Raw genomic sequence first — 13,816 nt, 5'->3', positions numbered from 1 at the left:
TTTGATGACTATATAATATTAGCCAATTAAAACCGTTTATAAAAAATATTTTTGCTCGTACTTATAGCACAGGTTTTCTTTTTTAAATACCGGTAGTGCATTTTTAATGTTATGTACCGTACTAAGAGTACTACTATCAGATATAAAATTGTATTTTTTGTGTCAATAAAAATATTTTTTAATTTTTACACACTTTATTTAAAATTATTAAAAAACTGTACAACGTCACAGTATTATTAGTCAATTTATCAGTCGTAGGTTTAACTATAAGATATAAATAGATTTATTTATATACATTTAAATACAATAGATAAGCCTGTACTTGTACGCTACGCGTGTAACAGAATTATGATATAGTAAGTATAACTATTATAAATAAAAGGTTTTAAAGTGCATTTCAGGTACGGTTGCTCCGGTTTTTGGAGGGGAAAACCGTTACCTAGGGGGTTCCGGGGCTCCGGCTCAAAGCAGAAGTAGAAACAGGGTGGTTTTTAGTCAGTAAACATCCCTCTCGCCTCACCCAATGCAGGAGAAGTTATTAGATGATTTTCCGCCCTAAAAAAGGCGTGCAGATTATAAATATGCTATTCGCCCGTATCACGCAATGTTGATATAAGTATTGGATACATATTGTATTGAAACAGTCACTTTGCACTTACAAGAAATTCATGCATGGTATGTACCTGCTATTTGTAAAATGAATATTGTAACGATTCACTTTTAACAAAGTAAGAATCTAATAATAGGATAAATTGATCAAACCGAATTAAAAATTAAATAAAAACGCAGTAATTAGGTAATTAGTACTAATACATTTAACAAAAACGTTAGTACGTCTAATACTTCTCAGTAAGTCAGTTAGTAAATTGTAAAAACATTGAAAGGCTGATGATTTACGAGTAGGCGTTCATAAGAACGTAATGATTTAAAAACCAATGACGTCCGTTACTGTTTAAATCTAACGGACGACAAGTGGGGGGGGGGGATAATGAGCCAGGTTACTTGTACACCGGAGCAATTTATCAATCGTCTCGAGAAATATTAATTAATTGAATAAATTGCAATTACTTGAGCAACGAAGTGAACAAATGCTATTGTCTGTTTGCTATCTGTACCCCACGTACTAAACACGAACAAACACTCGTCTAACAGCATTAGAATTTGTATATTTTTTAACCAAAATCCCCTGAAAAAAACAGCCTAGTTTTCTCTGAACGTCGACGTAACAAATCTTTACACAAACAGTATTTAGGTGTTTTGCGTAGTATTTACATTAGGATCGTCGATGTTGATTTGCAGCGAGGCCTGTCGCTCGATATATAGAGGAGATACGACGTGTGCCCTCACACACTCCTCCGAGAGTGTTCTGAGAACGAGTTCTTTCTAGCCTTAAGTTCACACTTCACCTTTCATCCAAATTTTTGTTCATAGCCACCTCAAGTGGCGGAACACCTTCACCCCACGAAGCAGCAGGAGAGGCACAGCAGGCCGACCGGTGAGTGAACCATGTTAATTGTCAGCTCACGATCCTCACACCGACCTCAGCGCGACCATTAGCGCCGACTAGTCATTCGCCGAATTTTGCACAAAAGTGTCAACCGTTCGTGGTGTATCTCCGTCATAACATAAAAAGTAAAATTTTCCTCTCATCTGTGATTAAGTGAAATTTCTAGTATTTTCTTCAATAACTTTACATTGAGACACATTGACGGCGTAGGAGCCCTACGCTAGCGAGAGCACGTATGTACAGCACCGAGCAGTCAGTGCGTCCTATTTCATTGTGATCCATTATCCATCATTACTTACTTAGTGCGATGTAGGACAGGACCTTATATTTCCTTCACGAAACTAGATAAACCATCTCCGGGTGTATTTGTGTTATTTCAAACATATCATTAGAAAACAATATTTGGTTTACAATGAAGGTTTAGATATCAAAATGTTGTGAAATGTATCTGAATGACGTATGTTTGTAATGAGTATATTTAACGAGTTAACCCGTTCGTTGCGGAGGTGTAAAACGTTCCTTAATTGGTGATTTCAACGCATTTGTTACGAGAACAACTAAACAGTTCTTGCTATAGTGAATGAATGACCTGATTCAGTTCCTGTGGCTAGACGTCTCCGAACACAATAATGTAGACTCTAGTTTGCTCTCCATTATCAATTACTTCCTAAGTGAATCGTTATATTTGTTGCAGTAGATAACTAAAATGTTTCTAAAGTATGAGTTTTAACAAAACGAAAAATGAGAACGATAAATGAGCGCCTAATTTCTTTTTCTACGCATTAATGAGTTGTTAAAAAGTATTTCTGAGAAGTTATGTATATTCGCTCGTTTATCTAATGTTGATTCACTTCGGTTGGCAGTTCAGTAGCGACAGGCGACAGCCTCCTGCCTGCTATCTCTGATGTGATCAAGTATCTTGTGTTCAAACAGCAGAGCAATGACAAACAGTGATAAATCACGGCGACACACATTGCCGAGTCAATATTCGCGAGAAAATATCTTCACAGATGTTTCTAGTAACAAAAATATTAGCTATATTTTGCCCGCGTCATCACTTGCATTTTGGTAGGGGTAACCTTCAATTGTCCGCCAAGCTTTTCAGAGAATCTGAACATTTCGATATACCTACATATTTGATGTAACATGTTACCTCTAGTCTAGTATCAATGATACGTATCCTTAAAAATATTATAAAGTACTATGAAATATTAAGTGAACTTTTATTTAAAACCCTCATAAACTTTGTTCCCATAAATCTACTTCCTCAAAGTAATTATTTTCGAAACAATCTCTCCGATTCACGGTACATGTTTTCTCTGTTGCTATTTTTAAACAAAAACCTGTAAGAGAGGTCACCAGGTTTTTTAATATGTTACCAAGAAAGTATTAAATAAATCGAAGGCGTTTTTATTTTCACTGTGAACTTTTTACTCGGATCATTTCAGCTCAAGTAGATCATTATGTGATAATCACTAGAGTAGTGGCAATATTAATTACTGGTGGCGTGATCTGTCGTTACCCTGAGAGTGATCTGATCTATTTCATAAAATGTTGCCGTGATAACGTGACAACGTTGCGATAGATTGACCCAATAGGAATCTAGTTATAAGTACCATTAGCACACGATGCGCTAAACGTTTGCAAGCAACGTTATCGAGTGATTACATGAAAATAAGAAACTATTCCATCTAGAACAATGGGCGACACTATTATATCTATACGTAATACTAGATAGTAATAGTTAATAACTAATAGTTGTTTCATGGCAGTCGTAAAGTACAATAGGTATCTAAAGTACAGCAAAAAAATTATGAATTTTCCTACGAAATTGGTGATAAAGGTAGGAAAATTCATTGTAATATTTAATGAGGGCTGTAAAAATATAAGGGCTGAGGTTGATACCAAGGCTCCTGCAAAATAACAAAATAATTAGTGGGGAAAAAATATTTTCTTAAATCACTACATTTTTGAGATGTAACAAGCTGTATAATTCGATACGTGCATGTCAATTGGCGCCGGCGCCAGCCACCTAGACATGCAAATCTCAAATTAATTTGCATAAAAATAAAACTTGTTTTATGAAATTAATCATTGTTTGTAATTGACACTTGACTACCTATAAAAATGACCCATAATTCGTCTTATCTCGACATTCACTAGAGAAAGTGTACGTAGTTCGAAAACAGCTTTCTAGTATTATATATTTAAAAAAACATTTAAGAGAACTGACACGGAATTACTACCGACAACGGACAATTTAGTATCAAAAGTAAAAGATATACTAAACATACATAAAGATATTATACTATACATACATAACTTCACGCCTGTCTCCCATGGGGGTAGGCAGAGACAATGGAACGCTAATTGCTACGATTAGTCTATTCTAGTCTCACACAATAAAAAGTAAAAAATATTTGCAAATAAAATACTCCTGATTCATTTTGTTATAGTTGATTAAGTGGTACGTGTGTATCTGTCATATCTCAGAAAATAATTCAAACGTCTCAAAAATACATAAACCAAGTTTAGTTCCTACATTTGACTTTGAATACACACATAATAAATAATTACCTTGCATAAGCTTAAGCTATTCATGACTGATGAACTAATAATCGTCATATGATTTCACTGCCAGAAAAAAATTGTAAACAAATGTTGAATAAAAACTTTGGAACTCCCAACCTCTTTAAACAAACGTCGATTTGAATGTGGAAAATATGTTTTTTATCGATCATACGTCGTATAGACGTATAAACTCTTTGTAAGTTAGTTCAGGTACACAGTAGCACTTGTACGTTAATAAACATAAATAAAAACTGTGGTCAGTTTGCGGTTTCGTTGTGATTATAAAAAAACCGAAACATGTTCACAAACAAGCCAATGTTACATTACTAGGATGTAGAATGAAAAGGAAAATTTTAAAGTGTAATAAAAAGTAGCTTCGAGTAGAGTACTTATTAAACCATGTATCAAGTGTTGAAGCATGTATCAATATTTTTTTTAAACGTTGCCACTTTTACACTAGGATTTTCTCCTGTATCGTGTGTGCGTTTGCAAACATATAAGTTCCCATACACATCATATCCGGATCCGAAACAACAATTTGTGGATCACACAAAGAGTTGCTCCTTGCGGGAATCAAACTCGCTACACGTTGCACGGCAGCCGGTTGCCCAGCCACCGCGCCTGTGCTGTCAATCTAATATTCTATGATAATGCTTCTTATATACCATAGGTGAATTTATAAACACAATAAATTTTACATATTACATAATCACATTAAGAATGGTTACTTGCGGAAATGGAACCCCCAATGCGTTGCGCGACAATCAGTAAACAATCACCGCGCCAACATTTGATGCTCCATTTTGAAAAAATAAATGATGTCTGTCATCTCCAGAATATCCCAGTAAGGTCAATAATATAGTAACCAGTAGCCTTCACCTTGCTATAGTCCGACGTGCCCATGCTCACGCGCAGGACACATGAGGTCGTGCTTGATCGATAGGACCCAGGATTTGACGGGTCCTCATACCCAATTACGTCATCACTTTGATAGAAAAACTAGGATCGTGTTAGGAGGACGAGTGTAACAAACAAACAAATTATTTCTATTTGTTGATTTAGCGAACGAACGCATGTTTTCATAATAGTATTTAGTAGTACTCTTTTATGAATATGTCACATGTAAAAAAAGTAAGGTTCGAAATGCTTCAGTATATTTTTTCAATGAAAATCTTGGACATAATTGATAAAATTATTCTAATGTTATTACATTACAAGTTCTCTCAGGACAGATATACAGGACTAATCGGGACCAAATCTTCAGAATTTGTTAATAGTCATACTCGGAAAAAATACAAAAAGAAAATATTTGGAAAAGTTAGTTTTCTTTACATTATTATAGATCAACAGTTTTCGGTGTAGGGGAAGTACCAGTCAATGACTTTGACAAATAAAACATCGCATTTGTAAATATTAATCTAACTCGAAGCTATGATACTTGCGTCAAAAACATAACTATTTGAACACTTTTTACCCGACTAAACTACAAAAATGAGGGTGTTGTGTTACCATGCTGTTGTTCTTTTCAATTTATAGTTATTAAGATTTATAGTTTTATTTTTCTTCTACATTTTACCCGAGGCTTTTCTCGCGTGAATTTTCCATAAAAAACGGCATTTCATTTGCATGGCATAAAAACAAGATTGTTTTAATAGATACAGCGAAACAACTTTGACATTGATATAAAATTAAAAAAGTTTTTGGATCACTAATTTTAAAAGAAGCAATTTCCTTGTTTTTTGTTTGAATAGAAATTAATTATTATAATGTATGTTATCTTATTCACGTAACTGTTTGACGAGGAACTCGACTAGTTTCAAGCCATGCTAGAGGCTTATATTCATGAACGAACGTAGTATTTCGGGACCCTCGACGCAGCGTCTGTCGCGCTGCTACTGTTAATAATTAATTTATTAGTATGTCTCACGAAAGTTATAAGAAAAAAATGTTAGAAAATTTTTGAAAATGTCTGTTACCTAACTAAGTATCGTAAAAAATACCATTAAGCGAAAATTCCGAAATTAACAATGAATTATCGAGTGTCGGTGACTGTAGCAATTATATTGCAAACTGTGTTAATATACTTAGTAAACGATCGTTAGCACCCATTCATAAGTGATTCCATGTTTTCTTATTTTTATGAGATCACTATCCGATATACCACTATTACTTTTGTTGATATTTTACATGTTATGAAGGTAGCATACGTATGTTTGCGTAGTGTCACACCCACTATAAGCGATAAAATATTTGGTTAATCAATCAAGTCTTTAAAAAACTATGACGTTATAACATTATAATGGTACCATTGCAACTGCTGTCTTTACTCTGTAGAACTAACTGCCGTACTCAGAATCATTTAATGGTTACTTAACCCAATCCTTAATAATTGTTTTTGGAACAAAATAGTTTAAAATAATCATTCAATGTCACAGAGATCGGCAAATAGTTTCATAAATTCTGGAGTTGAATATCCATCCACATAATCTTCACTTAACCTAAGTATAGTATAACACAGCCTCACGACTACTACAGTTAAATATTTATTACAAAGTTAGAATAATAATTAGTAAAGCTTAATCTAAAAAGATCATCAGTAAGTACTTAACCAAGTTTAGAAACAATAGGTGCTATAATTATCCGATAATTATGGAAATTAACGTATCGGGAGCAATGGATTCACTAAAGGCTAATGTTTTATTAACTAAAGAGAAAGGTCAGATTGAGTATTAGCAGAAATGTCTAATTATTTATCCAGCTTACCTATAAATTAGCATGACGTGGCGTGACCATTTCTTGATTTATGACTCTCTTGAGTCCAGTGGACTCTATCACGACTACTGAATTGATTCAGTTATCGGCCTATGTCAATTGTATTTACACTTTTGCATGTACTCTTAAAAATTGCGGAAAAATAAAAAAAATAAACATATTTTTGTCACTTATTTTGAGTATTTCTTATTTTGCATTTTATGTAACAAATACGCTGTTTCCAAATGAAATGTCTTTTATTTTGATTTTTAATTATATAGATAGTGTCAGGGGAAAAACAAAGAGATGGTGTTTTTACCTTTTTTCCTATTTACAAATGCCTCGGCCCTGGTCTACTCGCTGTAAGGATACTATGCAGTACTTAACGAAAGGCTAAACTCATTCAAAAATCGTAATGACTCTATTCAACCAAAGTAAATGGTCAGCATTGTTAATAAAATTATTGCTATTTAATCTGTCAATTATTTCAATAACACACAGTTTAACCTTAGATGATACAAACTATTGTTCTAGTAAATCATTGTTTTAGCACAAATTCAATACAAAACAACAATTAGATTTCATTTAATCCACCAATTATATCGCCCTGAACTGATCATGGCCGATTATAGAATTGTTGTTGTTATGTAACTATTTTTTCGCAATCGTTTAGACTTAGCAAAAGTAGGTAAGTTAATAATTGTTAATCTATCTACTAAGTTGATCGTATTGTTTTATTATCCTCGATTAGCATTGATAGAAAAGTAATTTAAATAGTTTAATGTAATCGAATTATATCTGTAGGTACCTAATCGCAGGATTTTTTGAGGATAGAGGGAGCAATGGTCAGACAGGCGTTCGAAAGGACCATGGAGATAGGGGAAAAACCTTCCAAATCTATTCCATGATTCAACACACTAATTAATTATTGACGTACCTATACCCAATTGTTTTACAAATACCTACTATATGACATATATGACGAATATGACCACTACTGTGAAATTTATTTACGTCATAAAGTCAGCTGAGCCCACCACCACTTGGCCTTTCCAAGATTATTTGTCGATAGAAACTATTAGCACAAGTTTAATATTGGTGGAATCATTTGAACGCACTTCATTGTAAAAACAGTTTTTTGACAAGGAATTCCCTGTTTAACTTTCACGAGGAGCTTTTAATGTAATTTTATATTAGAATTTTCTTCTGTATCCTAGGTTACATCCAGGCTTGTAAAAACAACAAATTATTTCGTGCAGGATCTAATCCACGACAATTTACAGCAGTCGTCAGAGACATCGTTTCAGTATTATTATTTTTTTTGGTACATGAAACTAGATCAGCAAAGTTAGGTTATTTCATTTATAAGTATTTGATCTTAATATTATATATTATTTACCTAAGTTGGTAACGGTAGATGGTTTAGCCATCAGACCACCACAAATGGGGCCCAGTAGGGCTGATGCATGATCCGGAGCTGCGGACTACCTAGCGGGTTTACCGGGGCTCCGGCTCGAAAAGCTGGAAAAAGGAGTAGGAACGGGGTGATTTTTAGTTAATAAGAGTCTGACACTCCCTCTCGCCTCACCCAAGGCGGGAGAAGTCAATGGATGATGTTTCCAGTTTAAAAAAAGGTAGATAGTTTTTCTTGACGTAAAAAAGGTGTCTGAATAAATGTTTGATTTGATTTGATTAAACACACAAAACTTGGCAATTTGAGTGATGCATCTGTGTTATTATTGACATAATACCTAACTGGGTACAAAGGAAATAAAAAAATAATAAATGACCAATGGGAAAGAAGTTTAGCTCCTTAACATTTGCGGTTTTGGAAAACTAATAACAAATAATGTATTTGATTGACTTTGCAATGAACTTGGTTTCATATACACTAATATTTAGGAGTTAGTACAGTCGTGAGATACTCATTAAGCCTTTCCTTCTATCATTAGCGGAAATATACTTACCTAGGTATATTGTACATACATTATTGCGGTTTCGAAAATATTTGCTTGAGCATAAAACCATTTCATTAGAAATTGAGAAGTTCTTATGTATTTGGTTACCACTCCAATGTACTGGTTGGTGCAGGAAACTATTTTTATGACGCATGTTGGTCAAAAAATATTTTCGAAACGACACGTTGGTTTCGATTCTAACAAAGAATTATGTACTGGTACGATTTGTATGTCATATTATTTTGTATGTTTTAAATCATAGCAATTGTTTTCTTTTTTTTATAATAATAGGCATACAATCCATTTTGTCTTAAAGAAGTCGTAAATGATATAAATACAATTCGGCACGTGTTTTAAAGTATAACTCACTATATTTTAGTAATTTTAATTTAAATAGGCGTCTCTAACATAAATCATTTAACAAAATTGATTGCTCTGTTTGTAGAGTGGTCGCAAGTATAACTAGCGAGCTGTGGTTTAGCGTCGGTTACCGGGACTCCGGCCGGTTTGACGCAGAAATAGGAACGGGGTGGTTTTTAGTCAGACACTCTCTCTCTGTCACCTCATACAAGGCGAGAGAAGTCATTTAATGATTTTCCTCCCTCATATAAGATTAAGACAATAAAATATTAATTGATTTATCAACAAAAATATGGTACGATGGTATGGCCCCTTTTTTACTGAAGTCGATGGAGATAAGGAAAATTTATTAAGGCGGATGCTTCAAGGTAGCCAGCGATATATATTTTTTTAAACTCTTTTTGCAATTTACAGCTCGATATCGGTTACTATGGATATAAAACATTATATTTACGGTAATGACATGCATTTGTTTACAAAATTAAAACCTTATAATAAATACTTGTAATTAATGATTGTTAATATTGTTTTAACATTATTTTAGTAAAACCGTGACGTTGTAATGTCTCTAAGTTACATAGTTATGTTGATAGTAATAACAATTATGTATAATTGTATTTACATAATTCCATTACCACGAATATACTTATACAGGGTGACTTTGAATTCGACGTATTGCTCTCGGGAGGTGATAATACAACTAATTTCCTACAAAAATAGCCCTGAGCTCCTTGGGCGGAAAATGGCTAGTTTCTGAGATATTCAACATTTTTGGTTTTGGTAAAAAAATACCGAATTGATTACAAAAACATCAATAAATAAAAAAATACTGGTTGGATTTTAGTTATTTTAGTTTTAATCAGTTGCCAATACATCAGTTATCATTTATAAATACTAATAATGGCAGAAATATCATTCGTTTTAAAATAGCAAGTAATTTCCTATGAAATTTTGTTGTGTTTCACTAATTTGGTCAATAGATAACTGGATTTATTTTGAAAAAAATATATGACACTAAGCGTACAAACTATTAGAAAAACTTCCTTGGTTTATTAGCTACCCAGAAACGTAAAATTATTTACAATATTCCCAAAAACAAATGAATTAATTGATGATAAGTAGAGTGTAAAGAGAAAAGCGCAATTTCAAAAACATCTTAATTTGCAAAATTTTGTTCAAAATGATCTTCCCTACGACGAATACATGCTCGAACACACTTTCTTATTCCTATGATGTTCACTCTTGGGCTGAATATGCGTTTTATTTCGTCATTATCTTCAAATCTGTTTCGATAAAGAATTACGATACACGGCCAATTCCTTCTGTATAAACAAAGAGACTTCATGTAAAAATCAACCGGCGTTAGATTCTGGTCATTGTGCATGCCATTTCGTTGGACCCCCATGCCAATATAACGCCGGGGAATCAAGGTATCCAACCATTGCCCCATAGTAGTTCGATAGTGCGCTGGATAAACTATCACAATATCCATTATTGGCCACAAAATCGGAAAAAAGTAAACCATCGTTAGCATATCGCGGTTTTAATTCAAATGTTTGCAGGGGTATCATAAATAATTATTTGATTGGACCCTACTTTTCATCCAACAATTTAAATTGTGAGAATTATGAAAAAAAATTAAGGAATGTGCTAGGGTCATTGTTTTAAATTTGAATTTAGAAACAAGATGAATGAACTTATTCTACTTATTGAATTAATTTATTAATTTGATTGACGAATTTATTCCACATGACGATTGTCAAGTGCATTATCGAACTACTATGGGGCAATGGTTGGATACCTTGGTTCCCAGGCGTTATATTGGCATGGGGGTCCAATTACATGGCATGCACAATGACCAGAACCTAACGCCGGTTAATTTTTACATGAAGTCCCTTGTTTATGCAGAGGGAATTGGCCGAGCATCGAAATTCTTCTCCAAAACATAGTGACGAAATAAAACGCATATTCAGCCCAAGAGTGAACGTCATAGGGATAAGGAAGTGTGTTCGGGCATCTATTCGTCGTAGGGAAGATCATTTTGAACAAAATTTTGCAAATTAAGATGTTTTTGAAATTGCGCTTTTCTCTTTACACTCTACTTATCATCAATTAATTCATTTGTTTTTGGGAATATTGTAAATAATTTTACGTTTCTGGGTAGCTAATAAACCAAGGAAGTTTTTCTAATAGTTTGTACGCTTAGTGTCATATATTTTTTTCAAAATAAATCCAGTTATCTATTGACCAAATTAGTGAAACAAAACAAAATTTCATAGGAAATTACTTGCTATTTTAAAACGAATGATATTTCTGATTTTTACATGAAGTCTCTTGTATCTAGACACACGGCAGTGTGTCCGCCAAGTTCGAGCAAAAAAACCGACACACCGGCCGTGGGTTATATTACACGAACCATTTCGGGCCAAGTTCGACCCACCTATAACTCAAAATCTATTTTATCTACGCATATGAAATTTCTAGTATCTGTCAAGATCTACTTACTTATCTAAAATACAAAATTTCATTAATGTACCTATTGTAGGTCTTGAGATATTGACGTCAGAAAATCGCTATTTTTACTATACACTCACTGACTGACTCACTCATCAAAAACCTAGACCACTTCCAATGGTCGTATTGACTTGAAATTTGGCATGGAGGTAGGTCTTTAGGTCAAGGTAAAGGAAAAAATCTGAAAATGGCCAAGTGTGAGTCGGTTTTAAAAATAATGAAGGTCTAAATTCATACCCCTAAGGAACTAAAACAAAATTTTTATCTATATCTTCCAATGGTCGTACCGACCTAAAATTCGTTACGAAGGTTTGTATTTAGTCAAAATAAAGTAAAATAAGAAAAAAAGAAAATAAACCTTACAAAAATAAATGAAATCCCACCCAAAACATAAATGTGAAAGGCTGCCAAGTTCGATAATATTGGAATGCTTCGCCTATAAAAGAAGTGAGATCTAAATAAGTACCAAGTTCCATACACAGACCTCAGTTAAAAATGATATAACTTGGCAAGTTTTAATAGAAAATTATATACTTGACTCATTGCGTTTAGTAGGTTTATAACAAAGTGTGTGAAAACTTGCCAACTTGTTATATCATTTTTAACTGAGGTCTGTGTATGGAACTTGGTACTTATTTAGATCTCACTTCTTTTATAGGCGAAGCATTCCAATATTATCGAACTTGGCAGCCTTTCACATTTATGTTTTGGGTGGGTTATTATTCACATACATATTGACACTATACCGCCACTTTTTGTTAATATATTCCATAATCTCTTTGTTCACTCGATTAATAATTTTGTTACATTTTTTTTTTGTTCTTGTTTTACCCTCACTATGAAATATTATACTAATCATGTTTAAATTTCAATTTTATAATCGTTAATGTAAAATAACATATCATGTTTGTTTTATGAGCCCAGTGACAGGTCAGCGGGTGACATTAATTTAATGGATGACATTTGACGGATGACGTTTTTGTAGTTTTAATGCCTTGCCTTACGTTTTGTTATGTATATTATGATTTTTGTTGTTTTTTCAATACTTTATTTTTTTTTATTGTATAAAATGTGTGATTTGTTGCGGCTTTGCTTACAAATTGTTTCTCTTTTAGAACTATTTGTTGATTAGTGGATGTTTCTTTTCGTTTTGTTTTTATTGTTTCTGTTTTCTTTTGTTTTACTCTGTTGTTGTTGGCTGGCGGGTGGTGCAGGGTTACCAGTTGCTACGGATAGTTTGAGTAGAATTAAAATTATTTTTAATATTATTCTATTTATATTTAATATTAAAGTATTGTATAATTTATATATATTAGCATATTCTTATATATACACATATTTTTTTATTTATGTCAGACACTGATTCTTTTGTTTCCGCTAGTGATGATGCCTCTAGCAGTGATAGTTTTTGCTCGCTGGGTGATACCCTTGCAACCTTTATAGATCGCTCATTTTCTAATAGGAACTGTGGATTTTTCAATGTTTGCCACATAAACGCACAGAGTGTTCCCAGTCATTACTCTGAACTCTTTGACGCTTTTAATAACGGTAATGTTCATGCCATTCTGATTTCCGAAACCTGGCTCAAACCTCAACTTCTGTCCACCACTTACCCCCTTACTGGTTACGTTCTGCTTCGCAATGACCGGATTGTAAGACGGGGTGGTGGTGTAGCTATATACCTTCGCAGTAATTTCCATCATAAAATACTCTTGACTTCCTCTCCAAATTCTTCTGCTGAATATTTATTTCTAGAGGTTTGTGTCCGGGGTGTTAAAATGGTTCTAGGAGTTATTTATTGCCCTCCAACTAATGATTACTTCACTGAATTCGAATCAGTTCTAGAATCCGTGGGTTCTGAGTACGAACATTACGTGATCATGGGGGATTTTAATACAGATCTCCTTCTTCCCAACTCCTCACGATCCAAAAAGCTCCTTCATGTGATCGAGTCAGCGAGTCTTCACATCTTACCATTGAATGCCACTCATCACAACTCTGTTGCTGATGACTCCTGGCTCGATCTCATTCTTACCTCAAATCCTTCCTTGGTTCCCTTCCATGGTCAGCATGACGCTCCCGGTTTTTCCCATCACGACCTCATCTACCTATCATATGCCCTCAAACCACCCAAGGAGAAACCTAAGGTTTTGCA

At 33.8% G+C, this 13,816-nt stretch overlaps 1 protein-coding gene across 5 annotated transcripts in view; it reads left to right on the top strand.

Moving 5' to 3' along the window:
• LOC118274261 (synaptic vesicle glycoprotein 2B) overlaps nt 1–13,816 on the top strand; it is a 54,737-nt gene that overhangs the window by 7,057 nt on the left and 33,864 nt on the right. For 4 of the 5 annotated variants that reach the window (XM_050705259.1, XM_050705265.1, XM_050705260.1 and 1 more), the window contains exon 1: nt 1,327–1,495. The exons of the other annotated variant lie outside the window; for it this stretch is intronic. The gene's annotated coding sequence lies outside the window, so the exon portion shown is untranslated. Of the gene's footprint in view, nt 1–1,326; nt 1,496–13,816 lie in introns of those variants that run through there. 5 annotated transcript variants of the gene reach the window in all.

Source organism: Spodoptera frugiperda, chromosome 3 (assembly GCF_023101765.2).
Source record: "Spodoptera frugiperda isolate SF20-4 chromosome 3, AGI-APGP_CSIRO_Sfru_2.0, whole genome shotgun sequence".
Classification (NCBI taxonomy): domain Eukaryota; kingdom Metazoa; phylum Arthropoda; class Insecta; order Lepidoptera; family Noctuidae; genus Spodoptera; species Spodoptera frugiperda.
This window is presented reverse-complemented; position numbering and strand designations above follow the sequence as displayed.